This window comes from Pleurodeles waltl, chromosome 6 (assembly GCF_031143425.1).
Source record: "Pleurodeles waltl isolate 20211129_DDA chromosome 6, aPleWal1.hap1.20221129, whole genome shotgun sequence".
NCBI lineage: Eukaryota > Metazoa > Chordata > Amphibia > Caudata > Salamandridae > Pleurodeles > Pleurodeles waltl.
The window spans coordinates 817,789,629-817,814,868 of NC_090445.1; the positions used below are offsets into that span (position 1 = coordinate 817,789,629).

General features: G+C 41.2%; 1 protein-coding gene across 4 annotated transcripts in view; it reads left to right on the plus strand.

Moving 5' to 3' along the window:
* ITPRIP (inositol 1,4,5-trisphosphate receptor interacting protein) overlaps window positions 1–25,240 on the plus strand; it is a 274,298-nt gene that overhangs the window by 43,135 nt on the left and 205,923 nt on the right. The window contains exon 1 of one of the 4 annotated variants that reach the window (XM_069239435.1): window positions 467–513. The exons of the other annotated variants lie outside the window; for them this stretch is intronic. The gene's annotated coding sequence lies outside the window, so the exon portion shown is untranslated. Of the gene's footprint in view, window positions 1–466; window positions 514–25,240 lie in introns of those variants that run through there. 4 annotated transcript variants of the gene reach the window in all.

Genomic DNA, 25,240 nt, shown 5'->3' on the forward strand with positions numbered 1-25,240 from the left:
TAGCTTGCTGGGAAACACTGTATTTCCAGTGGCTTTTCAAATGGATCCATGGATGTAGCGTGGTTTTACCTTGTCATTTAGGATTCGGTCTGCTTTACCTGAACGTTTATCTAAACATCGCACAATAGTCTCGTTTGATTTGATCTGTAAATACTGTAGGGAGAATAATGTGCTGATTTAATCAGAATAAACATACAGTTAGGCCCTGCAAGTACTATTTTATTGTAAGACTCGTTGCAATGGGTTAATTTCCAAATTAACAAACTGTAAGGAAAACCACATCCATCTGTAAATGTGCCGAGAGAGAACTGAATACGGGATCTACCAGCGTTAATTGTACGCCTGTTTGTTGCTCCTATGTAAGGATGGGCGGAGGTAGCCTCGGTTGCCACACCTCGCCAATTATAGTACAAACAGAGGTGACGCAAGAGCGGCGCGTGCACCGGCAGGTGTCTTTTGTCATTCCCTTGAACGAGAGCTTTGCACAGAGGACGTTCATCGAGAGAGATAAAGGTAAGCTGAGACATGGTTTTAGTTCGACAAAAAAACAGGAGGCATGGAGCGAGGCATATATGGGCGGCTTTGTTAAGAAAAGGCATGCAAAGAGAAACTGAGGGCTTAGTCTGTCCTTTTTACTTCTTTGTCGCACACAGTTCAATGTGTCTTGTGCAGAGTGTAGTTAAAGATGGACACAGCAGGCTCTTCGTGGTGGTGCGGATGCATCCAGGGAACGGCCGCGCCGTCTTACCTCATCCTCCCAAAGATTAAGGTCTGCATTTAGAAACCACGTGCTTTATTTGGAAACTCTAAGGGGTGTCCTTTAAGTGCTCCGAGGATTCGCGATTGCTTCCCCTATGTTGCTGCTTCCAGGCAGCCCCTTTGGACTCATTTCGAGCCCATGTGATGTAACCAAATTAATTAGCTTTTAGATTTATTATGAGTGAGCACTCCTTTGTGTGTTGTGTCGTTGACAGCATGTTACCAAACTGGTAGAATGATACACACCCCAGGTTGTGCTTGTTTGCGAGAATGTTACATTGCACTGCGACCTTCGTGTTTGGTGTCCAGGCGGAGACCGTTCTGGAGCTCCTTGTGATCCAGTCCAGAGAGGGGTCGGGGGGACCTGTCCTGCCAGTTTTAGCTTGGGCTGCTCCTATTGGATCAGGACCACGGGTCATTTGCATGTTGCTAGACATTCTTTGGGGCGGAATAATATGTAAATAATATGTAAAAAATGATGGACTGGAGTATGGTTCTTGAGTACCAGTCACTGAGATTAACTCAGTCGTTCCATCGCATTTTTCTTTTTCATAATGTTAGCTGGAACATTTCGGTCACTTCAAGGTTCCGTCTTGCTATTTTCTTATTGCTGCCTTGGTTAAATTGTTATTAAATATGAACTCATTTTGTAAGAATTATGAATCAATCGCCAGAGTTGTCCTGAAAGAGGAATCATACTGGAGATGTGAAAGGGATGAGTAAATGTTTGTTTAGGACCCCAGAGTACAGCAGCATGGCGAGGGTCAGGGCCGGCTGCCCATTATGGCACCTCAGCATCTTCATGGTGGCTTTAGGCTAGAGGCTGCTGTCAGAGCAGATGCGTTGCCCTGGCCCAACCACTCCCCTCTTCTACATGTGCCCTTCTGCATTGTGGGGCTGGGTTGATTATTTTACCAGGGCTGAGTTTGGTTTTCATTTTCTCGCTGTCTAGAGTGAACAACATTATTGTCCAAGTATGCTCTGAAAATATGGCGCTCGATTCTTTTCAGCCTGTATTTCTCATTGCTGCGGGCTAGCATTATCTTATATCTGATGTCTCCTCAGGTGAGCAGTATGAGTGATTGGACCTGGATGGTGGCGATGGGAAGACATACTTTATAATATGCTAAAACCTTCAGTGTTTGATAATAGTTTAAAACTTTATTTCCACCTATCTCTTCTCCGAACGTGAAGGATCCTCTTGGGCAGAGTAATGTACTTTTTTTTAAATAGAACCCTCATAAGAGAGCCATCAGACATTCTCATCACAAAGGTAGGTAAAGAGCAGTTCAACTTCCAAGTATGAACCATGGAGTTTAAAAGTTAGGATTGTTAGGGATGTGTCCTTTGGAGACAAAGAGTTCATCTCCTAAGAATTCACCCCTGCCAGCAGAGAAGTCAGACTGGACTCACTTGAAGATTTCAGTAGATTCTGTTAAGCATTCTAAATATCACAGTACAGGGTGGATCACTGTAATATTCATTTTTTGTCCATGTGTTTTATACAATGTGTTTTCAAAGGCACCATAATCTGTGTTTTAGAAGAGACAGGGCCTTGCTTACATAAATACTGTTTTCAGAGTCGAACAACCTTGTCCTTAGTTGCCAGGTCACAACAAAAATTTCTGTGAAACTTGAAGACCAACCAATGGCATGACCAAAAAGCTTGTTTTGGAATGTCTGACGATAAGGAGGCTTAAAATGGATACAGCATACATTTCCGACATCACAGTTGTTCAGAACTGACTAAATACATGCTCTAGGATTTATTTCGGTTTTATCAGCCAGAAGTCGCTTAAGAAGTATGGTTGCGTAAAAATACATTAACACCCGCAACAAACTGATAATCCATTCCACGCTAGAAATGTGTCCCTTAATGGCTCACTGCCCACACTCCACCCCACAGAAACACACAGTTGTTTGTCTAAAAATCTCACCGTCCTCCATAGCAACCATTTATTAACAGCCGGGATCTGTAGCAGGAAGCAAGAGAAAAAAACCTTGATATTCGCAGGTATTCTTCGATTAACAAAGTCAAAAATGTACAAAATATGTTCATATTGGGAAACTATTAACTCATAAGTGCATGCAGTATTTACTGTTCAGTGTGGCAGCCCGGCCTTTGAATCGTTTTTTGTCATCTCTTTCCCTTTTCTACATATCTTTGGAGAACTTGTAAATGCAGTCACCAGCCGCATAGAAGTCATTTTACATTTAGCAATACCGCTATATTTTAAGTCTAAAGTAATTTTTTGTGACATTGATTTTAAAACTCAAAAAACTTAAGAATAATTTTTTGTTCAAGGTAATTATTTTTAGAAGTTGTAAATTCGTATTTTGACAAGATGTAATTTAGTGCAAAGCTGACCTTTAATGACAACCAGCCACATCCTAATGATATATATATATTTACATAACTATGTGTATATATGTAATTAAATAAAAAAAAACAAAGGTTACAGGAATGTTATCGTGTTATAGACAGGTTCTGAATTTACTCGTACAAAACCATAGAAATTCAGCAGTTATAGTTAGAGTTATTTCAAGTAACTATAACTCGCACCCCCACCATGCAGAGTTTTTTTTCAATAACCTGGCTGCTGAATGTTTCATTTATATTTTGAATGAAATTTTAGAAGTTGTCATGAGTGCTGTAATATCTGGGGTAATTAGCAGTGCATGGCAAGGGCACAAGTTATAGTTTCCTTAGGGCACGACTCTAACTCTAACTCTAAGTGCTGAATTTCTCTGGTTTTGTGTGAGTAAATTCAGAACCTAACTATAACGACCCTGTAACCTTTGTTTTTTTCATTGAATTTCTATGTTTTTTTAACGTAAAGTAATTTAAATAACTATACCCAAATCCACTCACCACCGCGCAAGGCCTTTGGCTGTGCACGGTGGGGGTTGGCTGCAGGGCCAGGCCTGTGGCAAGGCCCTGCAGCCAACACCCATAACCATCCAACCCCTGCACCATGCACAGACAAATGATCTGTGTCTCTGGGTGTGAGAATAGGTGTGAGAGGGTGCCTCTGAGTGTGAGAGTGTCTGGTTAGGTGAGAGAGTGGGTGCATAAGGGTCTTATTGGGTCTGTGAGTGGGTGTGCAAGGGTCTGAGTGGGTCTACGTGTGGGTGCATCAGTGTCTGAGTGGGTCTGTGAGTAAGCGCATGAGTCTCTGAGTGGGTCTGTGAGTGGGCGCATGAGGGTCTGAGTGGGTGCATGAGTGGGTGCGTGAGGACCTGAGTGGGTCTGTGAGTGTGTGTGACAGTGTCTGAGTGGGTCTGTGACTTGGTGTGTTAGGGTTTGAATGGCTCTTTGAGTAGGTGCATGTGTCTAAGCGGGTCTGTGAATGGGTGCATGAGGGTCTGATTGGGTCTGTAAGTGGGTGCGAGAGACCCTGACTGGGTAAGTGAGTGGGTGCCTAAGGGTCTGAGTGGGTCTGTGAGTGGGTGTATTAGTGTCTGAGTGGGTCTGTAAGTAGGTGTTTCAGTGTCTTAATGGGTCTGTAAGTGGTTGTGTGAGAGTCTAATTGGGTCTGTGAGTAGATGCATAAGTCCCTAAGTGGCTCTGTGAGTCGGTGCAAGAGTGTATGATTGGATCTATGAATGGGTGCATGAGTGTCTGAGTGGGTCTCTGAGTAGGTGCATAAGTCTCTGATTGTGTCTGTAAGTGGGTGTGTGAGGATCTAAGTGGGTCTGTGAGTGGGTGTGTGAGTGAGTGTGTTTGTGAGTGGGTGCATGACGGTCTGACGGGTACTTTGAGCTAATGAAATAGTTTAGGAATAAATCTCTGAACGTTTTTTGTTGTCGATAATATTCGCAAATTTGTCTCAATGTAACATGGGGGGACCTTCTGAGCATCACAGCGAAAATTGTTTTTAAGGACACAATTGTGCCCTCACAGACCTCTATATTATATCTCTGGGGTCAGGGTACCTCCACTCCGACCCCTTATGCCACTTTTCACTTTATTTGTCAGCCTTGGGGACCGTGTCCCATTGCATGCTTATAGTAAGGTGGATTCTCAAGAGAACAACTAACATTTCTTATCTAAAGGAGGCTTCAGAGTTTAACCAGGTTCTTATCCACAACACCATGGTTGTCAGCCAAGTAAGATAGATAACTTCTGGCTTATTAAGGTTACAACTATGCTGCCTGCAGAGGGATTTGTTTTCTCACTGCAGCATAATTGAGATATAGTAATAACTATTCACACTGCTGTCATAAATATTTATCGCCAATGATTTTGTCAAAGTCACATATACATTAGCTTCAAGTAACCACTGTCACAATAAGGAGACAAACACAAAAATGCCAGCATTTATGTGGACCACTTAAAGTTATTTATTGAGGTGACATGTTCATGTTCATTTGACATTAAACTTTAAAGTAGCTTGCATGTGTGGATGGGTGGGAGGGGTGCATGGAGGTGTGGGGACATGTGTGCATATGTGTGCTGGCAACAGGAATGGGATTCCTGTCGCCAGGTGCGTTACTGCCAGGGTTTTCGTGGCAGGGTGACCAGCACAGAAAGCGTGGTGGTTTGCAGTCTTGTAATCCGGCAGGAAGGCAGAGGCCTGCAGCTGGGCTGGAGGTGCTCACTGCCCGCCACGTTGGTGTGACCACACCGGCGGACTAGGCGGCGTTGTGGAGGTTTAGCTTCTGCTGGCTCCGTGGCCATAAGACAGCCATGGTGACGCTGGAGGTCTGATGTCTGCCAGCCTCGTAATAGGCCCTGAGGGTTGTGGGTAAAATAAACAAAGCAAAATCAAAAACTCTGCAGTGCACATGAATAAATTGGGAATACTACAACATTTTGTACAGTGTTCCTGTTGAGTGCCTAAGAAATGCCAAATCCCAAAAGGCGTTTAGGAACCAACTTGATGACATCAAGATAATCTGCATCTAAGGGTAAGGAGTATTTTCTCCAAAAAGACCCAAAAAAGGAATACACTAAAGTCCGCTGAAGTAGAGGTTTGAGTGAAGAGTCGGATAAGTGAACGAGTTCGCAAATGGGATAATGTCTAAACATATCCCAGAAGACAAAAAAGTGAATGGATCAATGATTGCAAACTAAGAGCAGTGACAAACTGCTGGCCCTGAGAAACCAATCCACTATAAAGTTTATAAAGAACGTAAGTATAGTACAGGGCCCAAAAAGTGATTGAAGTGTGACCCCTGCTGGGACTTGTGTTCTCTAGTGGAGGAAGAGCGTTAGACCTGCCAAGAGAGATAATACTGGGAGCGGCTGACCTGGAAAAGAAGCAAAATGAAGCACTAGTGCTAAAGCATTGAAGGCACAGTTTTTTGTTGGAGGACGCAAGAATAAAATATAGTCCAGAGCTATCTGGCGTGACCTGGAGTGAGTGAATAAAGCCCAGAGTTATATGGACTCACCTGGAGTGAGCAGATAAATACTGTGAACACTGAACATAGGCCCTCTAGCAGGGCACAAAGCTGCATATCAGATCACTCAGAGGAAGTTGTCAGGCTTGGGTGTACTTTATCCTTCATAGGAGAACACAGTCTTTCCTGTCTGTCAATGCCTGTTGAGTGCATGCATGAAATCAAAAACTCTGCGGTGCACAAGAATAAATTGGGAATACTACAGCATTTTAAACAGTGTGTGTTCCTGTTTAGTGCCTAAGCAATGCCAAATCCCACAAGGCATTTAGGATCTATGTTGATGACATCAAAGATAATCTGCACCTAAGGGTAAGGATTATTCTATCCTAACCATATATGTGGATAACAGGTATCTATTCAACTGCTGAGGCACATATCACTTCCAGCTCATCCTGCTGAATGAGTGACAATGGCTGACAATAGATAGCACCCAGGAAACATTCTTGACTTAGAGTGCCTGGACATCTCATACCAGAATGAGTGGGACCTATAGAATGTTCATTTTCAGGACCTGTTGTCTTTTCAGACTGTTTGGCTCAAGTTTTAATTGGGATCATTACTCAGTGATTTCCTGTAAATTCCATGGCACCGATATTTCATAGCTTCCCATTAGTATTATCAGAAAAGGCATCAACTTGATAATGTAACAACAATGCCAAATAATACTGATAATAATTATAATGATGGAATATTAAAACAATAACATATTAGTAACACAATAATAATAATAACGATAGTAATAATAATAATAATAATAATAATAAAAACAGATTGTAACACTTGTTAATAGCAATTAAGTATCACCCCTAAAGGTAGTGAACTTTAACATAAATATTGTGTGCAATAAATATTGTGTCAAAATTATTGTGACTACCAAAATATTGTGGAACAGAATATCTAAGGTAGGAATATCACTTTTTGGTTTACAATATCTTTTTCAATACTATCATTGTATTTAATATTGTTTACTAGACTATAGTTTAAATAAATTTTACTTTTTATTCATTTAATATATATTAGTATATTCATTTCAACTGGTAGTATTGTTTCTATAATTATTATGTTTTTTACAATCAAATTTCTAATTTTAAGTGTTTAATTTATATTTTTCAAATGTAATTGATAGTTCATAATTTAGTATTAGGTTGTTGAGTTTGTAGGAGAATAGGGTGGAAAGTAAATTTAATTATAACTAATATATTTTAATGTTAATTTTTATTGCTAATCAAATATTTAATTGATTAAGTTTGTGAATTGTTCAATAGTTATTTTATGTGTTTAAATTTAATTTGTTAATCTTATTTTTTATTTTAAGTTTTAAATGTATATCAGTAATGTATATTTTACTAGTGGGTTGTTGGGAGTGTAGAGGGAGAGGGTGGGAAGTTAATTAACTTATAATCAATTTAATTTATGAGTTATTTTTGTATTTTAAACTAACTACTCAATTGACTAATCATTTTACATTGTTTATTTTATGTATTTAAATTAAATTTGAAAATTATAATTAGGGCTACTCGGTTTTATGGTATTTTTTTAAAGATTTCCATCTGGATTATCCATGTTTATTTTTTAGCTATCTTATTGGTATTTATCCTTATTTATTTTGCGTTTTGAGAATAAATGGAGTCGTAAAATGGTATATTTCCACATTTATTTAACTGATAAACATGCATTGATACTTTGCTGCCTGTCTCATTTTAGTAAGTTAAGCAGTCAAATAAGAGCAGACTATTAAAGCAACGGGTAAATAGCAACATTATAATACAAAAATATGTCAACATTTTACTCTATTTAGGGAAATCACAACCTGTTTTTTAACTTCCCACGCTGTCTATCTGATCAGCTGTTGTCCGGGAAATCACAAAAGTCAGTGTGGAGAATCACTCACTAGAAGCATAATCTTCTGTATTATTCTACTTTTAAAAATAAATACAGGCAGGAAACATATTGTTTTCTGTCTGTATTTATCTGTAAAAATCTGCAAAAACTGAAAATTGGGAGCTTTAATTATAATCTCTATTTTATTTTTCTTACTTTTGTCAGTAGTTTATATTTTAGTAATAGGTTTTTGGTTTATAGTGGAACAGGGTCGTATTGATTTTTTAATTAATTGTTAATCTTAATTAATTTTGATAATTAATCATATATATTTTACTTGTTTATTTATAACTGATATGATTTTAGTTTCATTTTTGATTTATTGTTACAGGTTTTGATATTAATATTTGCTAAAACATTTTTATTGTATTTGTTTAATGTAAGTCATATTTTAATTTTAAAAAAATCTATTTAATATTGTTAGGGTGGTTGTGGTATTTGTGGGTTGTAGGGATGGAAAGGAATTTAATTTCAATTTGTTTTGTTTAATTATGTTCTATTTGTTAAGTTTATGCTGTATACATTATCATATAAAATATGATAGAAATTGTATTGTTGTTAAGTATTTCACTTTTTTTTCTAGAAAACAATTGTGAATTATAATTGTGAATTATATTGTTATATATAATCCTTCAACACTTTCCTGACTGTTGCATACTTTGGAGTAGGAATAGTAAATGTAACTGCTCTGAAGTCAAACACTTTCCCTACAGTTACTGTTCGAGGAAATATCCTTTAGTCATCCATAATAGTATTCCACTTCGTTCAGACACCATCCATAACTTTCTAATAAAATAAATAAATAATTTCTGGAGGGTGGTTTGGTTAGTTGAGAAGAGTCTCTCTCTTTAAGTAGGTCTCCTTGCTCTTTTGCTGTTAACATTAACTCTGCCTGCATAGCTTCAGTTCGTGACTGACGTCGGTCAAGCAGGAGAAAATTCCTTATAGCATCTAGATTCTTCCAAGATCACCTGACTTTTTCCTCTCCAAAAGACCTATCAGAGGTCACAACACTTGCACTAGTCTTTCTACCTTATTTGTGGCAGTAGCATATTTACTAACCTTAGTAGTCAGTCTTTCTTCAGGGTACATGCTTAAACAGTTCATCAGATCTTTCATATACCATAATAGCATGCATATATAGGATACATCTAACCTATGAATGTCCACAATTTAATAAGTTAAATGAAACAGAATCTTAACAGCCTGGTGCTATCCAGGTGGTCTGAGGAGGGGAGAGTGGTTAGTTAAAGAATTAACAATAATATTAAATTAACAAGACTTAATATAAAAGGTATGATAAAACTAACAACAATGTGATCAAAAAGTGAGACAGAATAATTATAGGTGCACTTTGTGGAGAGTGAGGGGTCTGGATGGCATGTGAAAGTTTAGTGGGTGTGCATGTGTTCATATATGGCGTATCATTGATATAGATTTAGGAACAGGGGAATGTGTGTTATCTAATGCATTGATAAAGCTCTTTTTACCAAATACATTAGATGTTCTTAACTGAGATTGGGATTTAGAGACAAAATCGTAATTTTAGGATGTTGAAAAAATCTCTTAACACAATGGGGCATGTAATAACTTGTTTAAGTTTAGAAAGGGAGTAAGTAGATTGCAGAGGGGTGTAAAAGGTTCTTCTCTGGCAGGTAACACTGTAATGCCCGAGAAGGAAATTGAGATTTAAAAACAAGATTATGGGGGGTCATTAGGAGTTTGGGGGACAGAAACTCCTGACGAGGAGACCGCTGCGGTGCTGGCGGTCTCCCCACTGGCCCCATTACAGCTTTACCACTGGGCTGACCAGCGGAAACCAAGGTTTCCACCGGTCGACCCAGTGAAAAAGGTTTGGCAGCATTGTTCCCGGCTCATAATTGAGTCGGCTGCAATGCTGCGCATGCAGGGTGAACCAGCACCTTTGAAATGCACACCCTTGAAATGCACACTGTCTGCACTGTCTGCACTGTCTGCATTTCAAGGGTGCTGGACAGGAGGAACCCTGGACTGCCCATGCCAAATGCCATGTGTGGGCAGTGCAGGGGCCCCCGTCCCCCCTGCACCTGTTCCCCACCAGCCTTTTAATGGTGGTGAAACCGCCATGGAAAGGCTGGTGGAGAACAAGGTTGTAATAATCAGGGTGGAACCGTCCTGGCTGATTACAACCAGGACTACCGTTAGCCCGTCAGGGTCTTGGATCCTGGCGGGGATGGCAGTAGGCTGGCAGGGGTGCCCGCCAACCTCGTAATGTGGAGGTCGGACCATCACAGCTGCAATGGTCTGACCGCCATAGCGAGTCTGGCAGTCTTGTCACTGCCAGACTCATAGTCTGCCCCCATGATTTTACATTGAAATCTTCATTTTAAATATACTGATATAATTGTTCATTTGTAGTTTCCGTTGGAAATTCATCTTTTTATTCCCTTTTAACATTGGTACCAAAGGATGAATCTGTACGAAATTTGAAAGAAATCTTATTATATAAACTTTCAAGTAGTAGGAGGGGGAATAGTTACATAGGGCCAAAAAGCTTTAATTCACTAATACATTTTGTGTCATTTGGCAAACTCGTAACAAATGTGTTTCTATGTTTAACTTAGCTTAATAATGTTAAGTTCTATCCAGATCTGTCGGGTGCGGGAGGTGTTAGAAACCTGTGTACTGTGGGCTATGTGGAGACAGTGGACTTAAAGACCCGTGGGTGTACCCTGAGTATGTTTTTCAATATCTTAACACGTTCTTTATTGGTTTAAGGATTAATGTTTATCATAAAAACAAAAAGTGGTAAAAACTGTGTTAAGCTACGAGTACCTTTGTTTATAATAATTTAACGTTTGCTTATAACAAACTCAGAAATTCCATTAAAAATATAGCTAATTCAACCTTATGGTTGCAGTGCAAAAACCGAACGACTAAAAATTGCCAGTTATAGTGAGATGCTCAAAGCACACCTCACGCTCCCGCCATTCTCCGTCCATTTAAATTGTTTTTGAACATATTGGCAGGTGAACATTTTAGGCAACAGGTTCAAAAATTTCTCAGTTCTAAAACTCCACCTTGTAAATGACTGTGTTCATTTTTTTTATTTCCAGACAACCAAAAAGTACAGTGAAGTATTTAACTGATTATCCTCACGGGTTATGTTTGTTAACAGAACAGAAACCATTTATGTGATCATTGGGTTATTGCGCATATTCTCCCATTGCTTTTCCCATATTTTCAAATGCCCATCAGTCAACAGTTGGAGTTATATCGGAGTCATTGTAATATCCTCATTGAATATTACAGTCAAACCCATCAGGAGAGGTCATTTGGCCATGGGGCAGATGTTTACATAATGGCACCTAGCTTGGAAAGACAGCTGCATTCCATGGAGCTTTCCGCACATTATGGAAAAGTGACTTTTTCTCACGCGCGGCTCCATGCCAACTACAGGACAGGAAACAGTGGACGGCAAAGGGATCTAGTAGCATGTGGAATTGAATACAAGCAAGACCGCACAGGCTCCAGGAAGAATCCTTGCACATCACATTTTCATTTCTTTAAACTATACTCTTTGCTGTACGAAACTGAATTTACATTGAAAAAAATGTGTGTGGGAGATGATATACGTTTTGACTTCTTTAGTGTAATATAAATGTATAACTGAACTAAGAGTGTTATCTGCAATCTCTCGAGTGGGACCTGCCTTAGAGGGAGTTATTATCAATTGAAAAATGGAACAAAATGATCTTACCATGTTTTGTAACTGAAAAATGTGTGTTGTTTATACATTGTAAGGTGTTCAGGGCCGGACAGAGGACCCAATGGCAGCCCTGTAAAAATGCTCAGATTAGACAAACTCCCTTTGTCTCCATGCACGCTCTCTCTCTCCATCTATCCATTCTCTCCCTTTCTTTCTCTCCTCTCTCCGTTCTCCCACTCTAATCGCTTTCTATCTACCTTAACCCTTCCATCCTCTCTTTTTCTCTCTCTTGAAGCCTCCCTGTGCCTGCTGCAATTTACCTCGGGGAGCTGAGGAAAGTGACGAGGCACCAGAAGCAGTCTTGGGCTCTGAACACTGCCTCCAAGGGCTCCAGTCCACTGGGAAATGCCTGATGGAATGAAAGGCCTGTCCGGCCCTGACTGTATTGATTGAAGTCCTTACAAAGCAAGGGTTGATACCTCGCTAGATCAATCTCCAAAAGTCAAAATGCTGGGTCCTAATACTTTTTTACAAGCCCAACTGTAAAAGGGAAGCTAAAGTGGTGTGATCCATAACATTTCTAAGTATCACATACTTTTTCAGCAGAAGTAGAAATCTGAAATGGTTTGTAATAAAAAGCTACAAAGATGACACATTCCGGCAAAGAGGATGATCATCCAAGAAAACCTGCACATATCTTATTTCAGGGATCCTGACACATGATAATGGCCAAACACAGAACGTGCCACACCCACATTTGTGACTGCCTTATAATCAATTGAACTATATATCAAATGGCCACTCTGTTTATTGATGTGTATTAGTATATTGATGATGAGTTTCCTACATATGGTCGTAACAAGGAAATGTCGGGGTTGTGACCAATTGAAGGATTCATACTAAGCTATTTTAGGTTTTAGCTGGCAGGTGAAATGGGTCAATAATCAAAGACACAATTCTGCAAAAACTATTTCCATCCCAGGGAAGATGGTCAGTGAAAACATATTTAATTATTCTCTCATGCAGATTTGCGTTTGCGACTGGAGTATTTGTGTATCCCTAATTGAAAAAACTGCAAAGCATGCATTGGTGAACACAATAACAAAAACATAGTCCAACTTGTTTGTGCAAATAGCTCTATCTACTCCCGCCCATGTGTCCCCAAACAGGAATATTTATTCTTTTTTTTTGCAGAGCTTGACCCTCTAAATTACATAGGGGGTCATTCTGACCCTGGCGGCCGGTGACCGCCAGGGTCACCGACCACGGGAGCACCGCCAACAGGCTGGCGGTGCTCCCGAGGGCATTCTGACCGCGGCGGTTCAGCCGCGGCCAGAAAGGGTAAACCGGCAGTCTCCCGCCGGTTTACCACTGCCCTTGTGAATCCTCCATGGCTGCGGAGCGCGCTCCGCAGCCATGGGGATTCTGACACCCCCTACCGCCATCCTGTTCCTGGCAGGTCTCCCGTCAGGAACAGGATGGCGGTAGGGGGTGCCGCGGGGCCCCTGGGGGCCCCTGCAGTGCCCATGCCCATGGCATGGGCACTGCAGGGGCCCCCGTAAGATAGCCCCGCAAAGTATTTCAGTGTCTGCTAAGCAGACACTGAAATACGCGACGGGTGCAACTGCACCCGTCGCACCCCTGCAACTACGCCGGCTCAATTCTGAGCCGGCGTCCTCGTTGCAGGGGCATTTCCTCTGGGCTGGCGGGCGCTCTTTTGGAGAGCGCCCACTGGCCCAGAGGAAATGTCTGAATGGCCGCCGCGGTCTTTTGACCGCGGTGCGGTCATTCAGCGGCGGTACCTTGGCGGACGGCCTCCGCCGTCCGCCAAGGTCAAAATGACCCCCATAGTGTGCTTTAAAAAACGTTTCCTGTTTTGAGAATGTAGATGCAGTGACAGTGACCTGCTGTACTTTGTAGGTCTTCACCCTTTCATTTATTGCCAGTTGCAATCTTCAACCCGACTATATAAAACTTATTAGGCAGGTCTTTTTTGATACCCTGCAAATGTACCATTTGCGATGCAACCTATGTAGTGCAACCTATTAACACATACATTCCAAAACAATTACATTCCTATTCACAGACCAGTCAGTGACAAACTGCACACCCCTGGTTAGCGAATCAATCAATCAATCAAGGTATTTGCAGAGCGTTGCAAATTACCTGTGAGGGTCTCAATGCACTCAGTTACTAGTTGCTTCATGGTGGACTTTTCATTCGAACAGCTAGGTCTTGAGTTCTTTACTGAATTGCTGAAGCAATGAGGTGGCCCTGGGGGGCAGGGGTAGGTTGTTCCAAGATTTGGTCACCAGGTGTGAGAAGGAGTGTCCTCCGCTGTTGCTTCGGCAGATCCGGGGACTGTCTGCAAGGAAAAGGGAGGCAGATCATAGGTGTCTGGTCGGTTAGTGGAAGGTCATGCATTTGTTGATGTATGCTGGTCCTTTGAATGCGTGGGCCAACAGCTTGAAGTGGCATCTCTTCTGGACCAAAATCCAGTGAACCTCTTGAGGTGGCATGTGATATGGGTTCGTCTGGGGAGGTCGAGGACAGGATTGGCTGCTGAGTATTGTATTGTTTTTGGTCTCATCAGGAGGCGTTCAGTGATTCCTACATAGAGTGTGTTTCTGTAGTCTAGTCTGCTGGTGACAAGGGCCTGCGTGATGGTCCTTCTGGTGTTGACTGGAAGTCACCTGAAGATATTGCAGAGCATGCGCAGGGTGTTGAAGCAGGGAGAACAGACTGTGTTTACCTGTTTTTCATGGATGGCTTGCTGTCGAAGATGATGCCGAGGTTGAAGGCATGGTCAGTCGGGGTTAGGGAAGGGCTGAGTTCAGTGGGTCACCATACTTTGTTCCATGACGAGGTGGCACTCTCAAAAATGAGGACCTAATTTTGACAATGATGAGTTTGAGACAGTTTTTCTTCATCTAGTTGGCGACCTTCATCATACATCTGTGGAATATGGCTCTGGTGGTGCAGAGTTCTTCTTACAGTGAAAGAATGAGCTGGGTATTGTTGGTGTAGATGATGTACAGTCTGTGTGATCTGATGGTGATCTTTTTGGGTTCCAAGATGAAGAGAGGGAGACAGATTCTCTGGGTTCTTCCTGTGAGGTATGAGGCAATTTATTTGAGGGCGTTTCCCTGGATTCTGATTTGATGGAGCCTGTGGATCAGAATGTGATGGGAGACTGTGCCGAAGGCAGCTGACAGTTCAGAAGAATGATAGCTGCTGTTTCATTGCGGTCCGGAAGCCTCTGATGTCATCAGTGGTTACAATCAGGGCAGTCACAGTGCAGTTGTTGGCTTAGAATCCAGATTGAGAGAGGTACAGGAGATTGTAGTGTTCAAGGTGTTTGATAATTTGCTGGTTGATAGCCTTCTCGAGGACCTTTACTGGAAAGGAGAGCAGGCTGATGGGCTGGTAGTTCTTCGGTTCTGCTGGCTCGGGCGGTTTCTTCAGGAGAGGCCTCACTTATGCGTGTTTCCAGTTCTCAGTAAGGAGGCGAAGGTGATAGAGGTGTTCAGGACTTTCCTGAGCTCGCTGTCAATCGTCTTGCTCCCAAGGTTAAAGATATGGTGGGAACAGAGGTCTGTGGGTGCTCCTGAGTGCACCGAGTTCATTTGTGTTCATAGGTGTGAGCAGGCAAGTGCCGTCTGTGGTGGAGGGTTGGAGTTTGAAGTTTTCATAGATGCCTGAGATTTTGTTGTGGAAGAAGCCTTCAAGGGTGTTGCACAGTTATTGGGAGGGAGTGATGTCATATCCGGTGACTTTGGGGTTAGAGAATTCCTTCACAATGGTGAAGAGTTCCTTGATGTGGTTTGAGCTGGCTCATATGCAGTCAGTTAAGGTGATCTATTTTGTTACTTTCAGGAGATGTGGATGCACTTGACCCTGTCACTGAACATGAAAATGGGGGTGAGTGTGAGTCATGCTATGTGTGAAAGGTCGGTAACAAGTTGCTTGAGGTTGATGTTACTCATGTTTCCCAGGACGTTGGGTATGCTGGTGTTGCTGGGGTCGTCGAGGTAGAAGTTGAGATTTCTTAAGAAGTTGGAGTGATCGAAAGTCAATTGCAATTGGGACGATGAGGTCAGGGATAGCGTTGCAAACCTGGAGCATGGTCCTGGTGGTATGTAGGCAAGGTTGCTGCTGATGGTACTTTTTCCATCTGTATGGAGTTGGAAATTTAGATGCTCTGTTATTGGGGTAGAGTCATCCGAGGAGGTCCTGCAGCAGAGGGTGTCCTTGTAGATGATGTCAATTCCCCCTCTCTGTTTGTTGATTCAGTCTGGGTGAGTTATCTTGTAGCCTTCTGGAGTGGCTATGGTGATGTTCTGCACGGAGGTAAGATTCAGCCAAGTCTCCTTGAGGAAGATTGCGTCCAGGGTGAGGATTGAGATTATGTTACAGATTTCCATGGCATGTTTGCAGAGTGATCATGCATTGAGTAGCATGCCCATGGTGGTTTCGGTTGGTGTAGTGGGCGCTGTTATGCTTGTGGTGTTTCTGGCCTTGTTGGTTGCTTGGTGTTGCAGGTGAAGCGGGAGTGCTGGCAGGAGAGCAGTCCTCTGGTGGTGTGTGGAGATGTGCAGCAGCAATTATTGTTGATGCACACGGGATCCAGAGCTCAGAGGTCTGTGGCGGTGTAGCTGTGTGGGGTGGGAGAACCAGCGTTTTTTACATAGTTCAGGCACAGATGGGCGCAGACGGGATTGTCTTTGGTGCGCCTTTGGCACACCAGTGGCGCACTTGCACTTTGGCCTCCATTAAGTAGGTCCTTGGAGGGGTGCTGGGAGGTGGGACGCTGGCAGCAGGAAGTGGCAGCGCAAGCAGGTGGAAACAAGAAGACACACATGCATAAAGTGAAAAGAAGCGTTAGTAGGCACAGTAAACAGAGTAGTAAGGTCAGAAGGAATGCACATCAAGGGGAAAGCACAATTAGAAGACTAACTAGGACACTAACGATTCATTGTATAATTATATTTTCACAGTGCAAAATGTAAAATATATTTTATAAGTACCTACACTCATTTCAAATATATATATATGTATATACTCTTGAAGAAATATTACAAGATCTCCGGTCTTATAGAAATAGCACATTTATTTTCATGGTTATCAATAAAAGACATGCAGTTGGTGTTAAATCCATACCATGTTTTCTGGAATTTCTGCATGCCATCTCTAGCTTGTGCATTAAAGAGGTCTAATTTATGTGCATTAAAACTTTTCCAACAGTTCGTACAAAATATATGACAAAAACAGATGATACCCAGTGAGAAGAACCTGGGTCGTGTATATTAATACCTATCGTTCAACAATCTTGTAGTCGTTTACATCTAAGGGTACAACAGACTGGATTTCAGGATCCCAGAATGGCACAATCAAAAAATCTCAGAAACACACATGATATGAGCACCATTTAAAATTACATTTGAGAACTTCATGCTATTTGTATTATATCTGTCAAAGATAAATTCTGTGTAATGAAAGAAGACATAAAAGGTACAGCACAGTGCTCCAAAAGTGCCCCAAAGTTGCTCATGCATATTGATAAACAAAAGGCTCGCACAGAAAAAATAACAGAGAATAAATTTTACTCAAAAGACAAAGACCTAAGACATAAGTATGGGAGGGACAATAATTACTTTGTTTCTATGTTGATTACATTTGGATCTAAATGCATTACTCCATGGGTCATCATCAGGACACATACTGAGTAAGCATTTGAGTTTACAAAATCAGAGGAGAGGGCAAAGTATGCCTAACTTCAATTTATGGGCATGTTAAATAATGGGATAGTCCTTCATAGTGAAAATACCTAATAAAATATGCAATGTTGATACTGAGCATCCTAGATGGAATTTTCAAGGAAGCAAGAGTGAAGCCACAACCAGCAGCCTCCATAAAAGATGACAACATCCATCTCTTACCATTTTGATTAAAAGCTAGCGTAAGTGCATGCAGCGTTATTGGGTCCTGACTAATACCAAAATGGATAGTAATGGGATTCAGCTGGAAAGTAATGTCAGTTATAAAACTTCAAAAATCATCCCCTAATAGGACCATAATACCTGCATGACGGGGCTGTATTAGTCTTAAATACTGCACACCATCAGCATTAAGTACCATCCATCTCTGGCAGCATTGGATATCACCTGTCCCGCACTCTGATATCTTGGCTGAGGTAATGTAGAAATCAAAGATAGTGTGGAATTGTAGTGCCCTTAATAGAGTTAGTGAATAACGTGCATGTGACCTAGAGTTCGCTTAAAATGCTTAGAGGAATTAAGTATGCCAATGTATTTTGCACAATTCTCCTCCCTTGAGGCTAGTTTGAGTAGTCTGAACTCCATTAATTTGTCATTGATATGCTATGTGCTTGGAATCTATCTACCAAAGATCATATTCATAATTGGTGAGCCCTGCAGCACAGTTTCTTTGTATTTGTATTCAGGAGATAATTGTAAACCACATTCCCGTCATAGGCACTGAAGCGATGAAAACGACTTAAGCAGAGCGGGGTGGACGTTACCCCAAACTACAGAGATAACAGCCAAGTTTTGAGTTGCTTACGAAAATATATGTGAGCATCGAGCGTGCTACTGTGATCTGGAAGCGAATTCCAGAACTTTGATGCAGCCACGGAGAAAGCCCAGCCTCCACATCTAGCTTTCTTACAGAGGGGAAGTAGAACCTTCGGAATTTGTCATTGTGAGAAATTGGGTTGTTGGTTAGGGCAGGGGGGTGACTACTCAAACAACAGTGAAAATCCCTGTCAGGGCGAACCACAAAAAGTCACTAAGTTGATCTGTGCTTAACCCGGTAGTAGCTGGACACAAAATCAGTCAGGTTTAACTTAGAGGCAATGTGTAAAGTATTTATGCAGCACTCAAACAGTAATAAAGTGAAAACACAACATAAGGCAATCTCACAGTAATTTAGAGAAATAAAAAATAGAGTACATTTTTATAAAATATTTGACATAATAACAACAAATATCCAACCAGTAGCACTGGAGTTATGAATTTTTAAAATTTACAGTGAAACTTAGCGCCTAAAAGATCGTAGCTGTAACAGAGGACATTTAGACACGTAAAGTCAAAAGTTATGGCTGACTGAGATAGAGCACGGTTCGAATACAAAGAGTGGATTGTTCTAGTCTCTGCTTATCTTTAGACTTTTCTGTAAAAAGACTGTCTGAGAAGGTGAAGTTCAGCTGGGGGAGCCAGCAGTGTTCAAGGAGGAATCATCGTCACTGGACGTAGTCATGTTGTAAATTTCTATATTCAGACTTAGGGCCTGATTTATAGTTTGGCAGATGGGGTTACTCAATCACAAATATGACAGATATCCTACCCGCCATTTTAAAATCCCATTATATCCTATGGAAAATGTGATACGGCGGATGGCATATCCATCACGTTTGTGGCAGAGTAACCCGTCTGCCAAACTCTAAATCAGGCCCTTAGTCTCTTTGTTGGAAGTTAAAAATCTCCTGTTCTTGAAGCTGCATGTTGTAATTGGCAAGAGCTCCACGCAGCTGGATAACTCTTCTGCAAAGAGCCACTGAACAAGATTTGCTGATGTGGAGAAGAAAGTAGCTGGAGCTGCCATGAAGTCAGGCTCACTGGTGATAAACCTTTTGCGGATTGACGAGCAGACAGGTCCCTGTTTCCTCTTGGTTCTAAGAGCACATTCTAGTCAAAAATGTTTGGGATTTGGCTATCTGGGCACCCTTAGCATCACTTCCAAGGGCCCTGAACTGGAGTGGTGGTACTCGAATGTTCGGGACTCAATCAGGCAGTGTCCAGATGTGGATTCAAGATGGTTGGAGCCTTTTCTGTTCATAAGGCTCTGATCAGGAAGCCAGCCAAATAACCCTTGGAGTCACTTCTGGAAGTCCCAGGTCAAAGGAGAAGAATTACGACTCAAACATCAGAGCATACCGCTGCACCTCAAAGTAAGCTTCAGTCAGCAGAGAAGCCCTCCTTGTTGAAGCCAAGCAGCCCATCTGAAGTACATAGCAGGCCAAAGCAGCAGGCTGTCATCTGAGTGTCCTTCTGCAGGTCCGGGAGTGAACTTGAGTGGGTCTGAGATTCCCTTTCTTATCCCTAATGCCTTCTTTAAAGGGAAAGAAGTTTCTAAAAGTTCTCCTTTCAAGTTACTTGGAATCCCTTTCCTCCCTGCCCTGGCTGCAGGCACAATGAACTAGTATGAAGTTCTTTGTATGAGAGCCTACTAATGTGAAAGTGGGGCAATGCCCAGCTCCACTCCACCATCCCGCCTCAGATAGCCCATCCAGGCACACCTAATTCCTCTATTATGTGACTGTCTGGAGGAAAATACAAAGGCATACTGCCACTTACACTTAGTCATGTGACTGAGAAACAGGTTGCAAGCACTAAATGGCGGGGACAAGAAAATGGCAGCTTTCTAAAAGAGGCATTTTCAGAATTGTGACTTAAAATCTGACTTTATCATTGAAAATGATTTAAACTTACAATTCTTCAGATATCAAATATGACTATCCTACCTATCCCAATCAAAAATTTGCACTTATACGCAATGAGGTAATCCAATTTTATCCTATGGGGGAGGTAGGCGTCACAGTAGAGAAAAATTATTTTGTGAGTCTTTAATGTTGCACATGCTTCGACTCACCAACACAGATAAACATGTGCCTACACAGCTGCAGGAGCATGATGTATTTGTCACATGCCTCGAATGATTTATTGTTATATAAAAACCCCACCTCTATCTGATTGTGATTTTAGTTAAGTTTAAACTTTTAGGCTGAATGTCAGTCTAAGATAGCTGCGTGTCAAAGTGAAAACTGAGGATTTCTTCCGAGATAGTAAATTTGAGACTGCAGGGGAAGTTGATAGCAAACTGTTCAGTTAAAATAGAACTAAAACATTGTGGTTGCACTTCCCTTTTCAGTTATCAGTTAAAAGCATAAAATAGTCCTTGCCAGATTAACTCTGGAACATATATGTTTTTGCTCTATATTCTTATACTTCTCACTTGTGGGAAACTATTTCGTGGTTTGTTGAAAATTGACAAGAAAACTATTTTTTTAGGCTTTTCAGAACTTTCTATATATAATGCACAGACATAGAGAGGGACTTTGGGTCAGCACTCTTCATCCATTGCACAGTTAAGTTGGCATTCACACTTTACTCGTACCCATGATAGCAAACAGCCTGGGAAATTGGGTCCGCCTAATTGGCTTATTTGCTCATCTCACTGTGAGTGACCAGATTTTGCTTGTGCACAATGTACTCATCTACTACAAACGGAGCCTCTTTGGTGCCATGAACTGGTTGGCCTTTCTGCCCTTTTTGTTAAACAAAATGCTGTTTCACTTCTCTTAACATGTCTTTTAGCTGGCTATTTTTGAAGACCTGTTGTGGATAATACCAATACTTGGAGTGGGCTTTCAATCAGCCTGCTGGTTATCGATGGTTGGTTTCTTGTCAGTCCCATTTGTTTGGTTCTATTCTATGGCTTTCCTTCCTCTTTTCACATTTGTCCCTCTGCTGAAGCATAGCATCTTTACCATCCTTTTCAATAGATGCCTTGTATCCTTGTATGATAAACAACAGGGAACTACTTTTAATCCTTTTCTTAGAGAACTCAATGGAAGTGCTTGTGTTTTCTAGCATTGAACTACTGAATATCAACAATATCGAGATATAAGAATATTGAGGACAGTATATCAAGGGGCAAAATATCAAAAGACAAGGTCATACACAGAAGTATAAATGTACTCTTCCTAGCTTCACACCTACATACCTTGAAGATATATGTACCATGTAAGTACGTATACATGGGGTTAGGTATCGAATATCTAGACCTACTTACTTGTTGATCATTTATTTTCGATATTCCGTCCTCAATATCATGTCACATTGATTTTGTGGCTTTGATATTCTGGGTGCACACTGTTTTCTTGCTCTCTGTCCCATGTGCTGCTTCCCTCTCACACCACTCCCCTGTATTCTTTGTATTGGTCTCCATTCATTCCAGCTCATTTATAGGAGTACAGCAATATGTCCATTTTTGTCAGAATCTGATTAATGAGCAGACTTTAATGAACTGCTTTCATTTTTTCTCCTGCTTTCCAATGCACCAAAGGCCTGCATTTATGGTGCTGATAAAGTGGAAGGCTGCTACGCTCAGCTGGCATTTGAAGCAGAGGATGTACCTACTGTGACTTAAATGTTGGCTCATAAACTTTCTCACTGGGCTGCTGCAGAGCACCAAATGACTAGTGCATTTGTTTTAGTTCTGGTTCTTGGGGAACGTAAATTAGGCCTTTTTGAGATTCTTACACTACCTCGTTCATGGCCACAGACAATTGTTATGTATTTAAGTACTTGTAACTAGTCCTCTCTGATATTTTTGAGTGGGATAACATGTAACAGGCATTTTAAGTTACGTTCAGTTTCCTTTGTGAAAATTATTTGAAAAATAAGCATTGCCATTTATAAAAAATGTAAAATATTGAAATCAACATGCTGTATCGAGCTATCTTAATATAGTGTTTAATTTTCCTCCAGTATTTTTTTTTCTTTTACTTTTTTTTAAAGAATGCTTTACAATCAAACATTGGCAAAGCCAGTAGCTTGGCACTAGCTTTGTAACGGTTACAACTACTAACTTTTTTAATGTTTTTGCAAGGACCCAACAGCACTGCTATCTGGATGCTCGCTGCAGCTCCCAGTGTGCCACAACTTTGATAGCCGTTTTTCAATTTGCTTCTCATTCTTTAGCATTTTTACTGTTCCACAATGGTCAACGAGTTCCCTTCAGCATTTCAGCCATTTTGGAACGATAAAGAATAAAGAGAAAGCATTCAAAGATGCAGTGCCACAGTCAGTGTGTCATGAGCCATAGTGCAGGGAAGGATATAGGCCCTCTGGCTGCTGTTTGAGTTGTAAAATACAGCAACGATCAGGATTTGGTGGGTCCCTCAATTCTATGGGTCCCAGTGGCACTGCTCGTATGGAAGCTACACCCCTGCGAAGATAGGTGCCTGGGCATGTATATTAATGGGCACCATCCTAGTAAGTTGTTACATACTTTTTCTAAGATGGCTAACATGTTAAAAGCAACACATAAACCACCTTTGAAAATGTAAACCACTAAAACGTACGCCAGAGGAAAAAAAGACCATTGGTAAAGTCAGTAGCTATGATGCCATAGTTCAAAGGACAGCCCTATTGGCTTTACGATCGCTTCACTTAGCCTTCAATTTAAAAATAACTACACAAAAGCGCAATTATAAATGTTACAAGAAAGTCTAGCACTGACAACAAACTGTTTTCCCATATTGGTGCAACTCTCTGCAGATACAGTAAGTATGCCAGAGGGATACATTTCCATATGCCAGTTGTGTGGCACTTATTGAAATCTTGGCTGTGAAAAACTGAATCGGTCTTTTTTTCCATGAAACCAGAACTTTTCAAGGTACTGCGATTTTCTAAATGTATTCTCCCAATTTTTTGAAACTCGAAATTGAGCCTTGAGAGGGGATGTTAAAAATAGCCTCTTCTAAACCCCTAGGATTCAGGCTGAGAATGTGGTTTTAAGCAGAGGTATTTTAGTGTTAGGCACTTAATGAAAGACGAAGTAAGACACGATCATTGACAAATTGTGTTTGGCGGGAATAATCACTTTTGCGGTTATCGCAGTAGGATTCGTACTGTGCGATTCTCTACAGGGGCAAGTAGCGGCCTACGGATGCCATAATACTCATGCCACTTCATCTACCTGCGCCCAATGAGGCATAGTGATAGGTACAAGCCTAATAGGCTTGCCAATGATCACAAATCCTAGCACTCCTTTAGGGATAGGAATGTAGTCTGGTGGTTTCCTGTTCATGGCTTTCATGGGCAAATCATGTCCTCCTTGCATCAGCCTTGCACCAAGACAACTACCATAGTGAGATGAGGTATGCGTCAGACGCAAAGCTATGTGCATCTCTATTTTAACATTTTGGACTGGACATTAGATCGGTTTTTTTTGTTTTAATGAGCCCTTTGGACGTATTGTGTGCATGCAAAAAAATCACTTATTTGTGCAAGCCCAAAAGTTAATATTTTTTTTTCTTTTTAATCTGATGCTTGGTGTGGAAGGTTCTTGTAGATAGGTATCATTACTTACAAATATCACACCTTCTGAATCTGAGCTCTAGATATAAGATTTAAACTAGGATTTCTTACACAATGTACCTATTTCTATGAGATTGGTAGATGTACTTAATCCAAGCACAATATACACTTGTGATGGTTTAACACAGGAAATCGTTTCTCGTTATCTTTTGCACTGTGCTAGCTGAGTACTGCTAAGGCCCAAATTTATCACATCATTTACTGCGTCCATATTCAATTCGGGATACAAAGTCCTCGCTAACTGTGTAAATCTGCAGAGTTCCCAACTGAGCCATGTGTTGTGCTGCTATCCATCCTGCTCGCAGGCGGTTTTAGTGGCACAATAGCACAAAAAGTCCAAACAACTCGTATAACAAAATGATAAAATATCAAACGTGAACGAGTGAGTATCGCTTTGTTTTAACTTGAAGGCTTATGCATACAAGTAAGTGTATCGTGCAATTCAAACGATGAATTTAATGCCATGCTCTCGTAGTATATTTTATCACCCCTGGCTGTGGGTACTAATGATGACTTTAAAACGGCAATTAATTTTACAGTGCCAGGCTGCTTTTATGTAGGATTTAGAATATCGGTTTTAGTTGAGATGTTTTTATTTATCTATGTGTGATTTATAATAAATGTTATAATGCCCATTTGCCCGAGTCCAGCAAAATAAATGTGAGGATTTGAAGCATTTTCAGCAATGTATGTTTTTTGTTTGAAAGTGTCTTTGCTCTTGAACCAAAGGAACGTCTAGTTGCTCAATCTAGTGCTTCAAGTTGTTGAAAGTAATGCCGCCCACCTGAACCACAGACATAGATGAGTCAACTGAGTCACCTCATTCTCTAACAGTCTCGCGCCCCACTGCGACCGCAGCTTTTTTTGCACTGACATATGTTACTTGCAAGATCGGCTTCATGGAGACGCATTTTGATTTCAAAGGCACACTCACCCTTTTCCATTAAACTTTCTACCCACTGAAAATGCCTTGCAATGAATGTGCAAGACAGAAAAACTCGACCTGCTCAGTTGCCGCTCTGTAGCAACCTACCGCCCTCCTTTTTGAGGACGTCAGATCTCCCGCGCTGTCAGACCTCCAGCAGAAACAAATTGAATTACAGTGCTCACCAAATTTTAGTTGTCTTCTTCTGCCATGTACCAGCGTCTCTCTTCCTCAGCACCCACTAGATGTACTGTACACTCTACTAACATCACACATCTCCTAATGTGGCATATTTGTTGAATAACTCTGTTCAAAGTGCTCTACAGCCCATGGGAATTATGTTAGGTGATTAAAATCGTGCTACACCGGTTTGGCTTATTTGTGGTATTCCATGTA